The sequence below is a fragment of the Sitodiplosis mosellana genome, unplaced genomic scaffold, assembly GCF_009176505.1.
Source record: "Sitodiplosis mosellana isolate CC-2019 unplaced genomic scaffold, AAFC_SMos_1.0 Smas_scaffold_11, whole genome shotgun sequence".
NCBI lineage: Eukaryota > Metazoa > Arthropoda > Insecta > Diptera > Cecidomyiidae > Sitodiplosis > Sitodiplosis mosellana.
The window spans coordinates 3,904,651-3,907,381 of record NW_022595253.1 but is presented as its reverse complement, the minus strand read 5'-3'; the positions used below and the strand labels follow the sequence as shown (position 1 = coordinate 3,907,381).

General features: G+C 32.1%; 1 protein-coding gene across 1 annotated transcript in view; it reads left to right on the top strand.

Annotated features, from left to right (window-relative positions):
- LOC129567570 (protein PFC0760c-like) overlaps positions 1–2,731 on the top strand; it is a 28,368-nt gene that overhangs the window by 18,588 nt on the left and 7,049 nt on the right. The window lies entirely within an intron of this gene.

Here is a 2,731-nt window from a genome sequence, read left to right as displayed (position 1 = left end):
CAACGACAACGACAACGACAACGACAACGACAACGACAACGACAACGGCACACGAACGGAAAAGTGTCTCAAAAAGTGGTTTTCTACGCGTTTCATGAGTTTTTATAATGATCTAAACCAATTTTGCGAAAAAAGTTTTCGGGACCAATTCCTATATAGCGGACGCTCGGAATTCTTAAGTAGTTTGTCCTTGGGCAACTTAAGTTTTCCGAATTCTTAAGATTTCTGGACGGTTTTCAAAATTAACATTTTTTAAAGAAAAACACCAATATATTACAATGCTATATGTTTTTTGCTTTTATTAATGGTTTTTCGAAGCATCATAGTCAATTTAATCAAATTTGTGTGTAAAATATTCTAGAAATATTTATTTCATTTTTTATTTTATATGTTAGTTTATATAAGTACGGAAAACATATTATTCATTTGATTGAGTAAAAAACACTGTAATTCCAATGGGATTAGAATTTAATCCATTGGGATTTTTTAGCTAAAAAATCCAAAAGGATTAATATTTAATTCCAGCTATATGAAAAAAATCCATGCGTCAAAACATTATTATTGAAACGAAATATTTCAGAAATTCAAATTGTCGAATTTTTTTTCAATGTGTAGCATTGCAAATGTTCAAGCGGCTTTTGCAAAGTGATATACTAACACGCGCACACGCACTATCATCAGTTTTGTGCAGAAATCACAATACAAACAAAGGCTTGCCACTGTATGTGAATGGTCGTGTATACTATCGTTTGTATTGTGATTTCTGCACAGAACTGATGACAGTGCGTGTGTTAGTATATCATCTTGATTTTTTGTATTTACTTACCCAGAATTCAAGACCAAACAAAAGTGAATGCATAAATTGTTTATTTGTGCTAAAAATCGTTTGTTTGATGATCAAAATGACCATTGCAAATTTTGTCATAAAAATTAAAGGGCCAGCATATCCGCTAGGTATCGTTTTAGTCGGTTGATATTGAACCAAAAAAACAAGTCCTTAGTGCTTTCAGCGCTTCAAACAAAACCGTTATGAATCTGACTTTTTTCAATACAAAATAATCCCAAAATATTTTATAATAAAAAAAAGGTAAAATGAAATTGTAAATTCAATTTCTCAACACACAGTTTATAAAAAATATTTTATTTGCATCGATAAAACTTAGGAAAACTACAATTATTTCACTGCAAACGATTCCCACTTGAAATTTGAAATAACAACACACTTTCAGTTGTCAATATGGCGAATGGGTGTTGTAACGGAATTTCGTTAGATGTCGCTGTTAGTTTCGAAGTTTCAAACTTCAAATGGGAATCATTTGCAGTGTTGTTTTTCTAAGTTTACTGATGCAAATAATTTTTTTTGTAAACTGTGTGTTGAGAAATTGAATTTACGATTCAATTTTACCTTTTTTTTATTCGAAGATTTATTTAAAAAAGTCAGATTCATAACGGATTTTTTTGCGGCGATGGTAGCGATTCAAGTGGCATATGAAAGCTACTAAAGCGGCCATTTAAATTTTACGCCAAATTTCATAGTTCATATTGCGAACGTATTTATGGAATCATTCAAATCTACATACAATAAGATTTTATTAAGTTTAACTCAAAAAAATAATTGAAAAAAAAAATGAGAACCTATTCAGAAAACTTAAGTCAAATCTTAAGATTTTAGGAAGTTACATACAAAGCAAAAACTGCTTAAGTTTTCTGGACAATTAAGATTTCCGAAACTTAAGAATTCCGAGCGTCCGCTGTACTTTCCCTTGACACGTTGTGTACGGAAAAGTAAAACTTGTTTGAAATTTCTTGAATTAGAGATTTTGCAATTCAGGAGTAACGACAATGATAAACAATGACAGCGCTCCAATTTCTAGGTTATGTCTTCAAATTTAATGCAAACGAGTTCTCTGTATTAATTTTAGAAAACTTGTTGAAATTTTTCGTATTCGAAAAGGTTTATTTTGATTTTTTGAAGAGAAAAATTTATAGAACTACGGATTTCATCTATTCACAAGCGTGTATTTCAGGAGTAATATCTTTTGTTTGATGGCTCTTGGTCTAATATTGGTGTAAATCAGGAGTAATGTGAATTTCATGTCAATGCAAAAATGTGCTATGGAGAGAACAAAAATGTATTGTGGGCAGCACAAAAATGTGCTGTGGAATCACTTCAATTGATGAACGGAATTCCTTTGAAAATCTAAAACGCATTTGACAGTTCTGACAGCATTAATGGGTCGCCATTGCTATGCCTTAAGTACTACGTGACGGGCGCGTAGTTCTAGATGGCAGCATCGGTATAAAATCGTCTCATTGCAATGTTTCGATTAACATCGCTGTTAATAATATGTTATTAACAGCCGATAATAATATCGCAAATTTTCCAATTTTTCGTCGCGGTTTTTCACGGTTTCCCTGGAACTGATAAGAGATATCAACTTGGTGTCTCCGGCAAAGTTGTAGTACTCAAGGTCCTCTATCACATTGCTGAAGACAGTTATCTCTTATCTTTTATCAGTTCCGCGAAAAGTGCGAAAAATGATAAGAAAAAAAAGTTCTATTGGGTCTGGGAATTAATCGTGTCGATTTTTCAAAAGATGGCGTAACTTTGCATGGTTGTATCGGGCAATACTTTTTTCTTTTTCACATGAGTGGTCTAGTGTCAAACTACAAAAATCATCATTTATCATTTCATCGAAGTTTGGATAAACATTTTTTTTTGCGCCTTAAA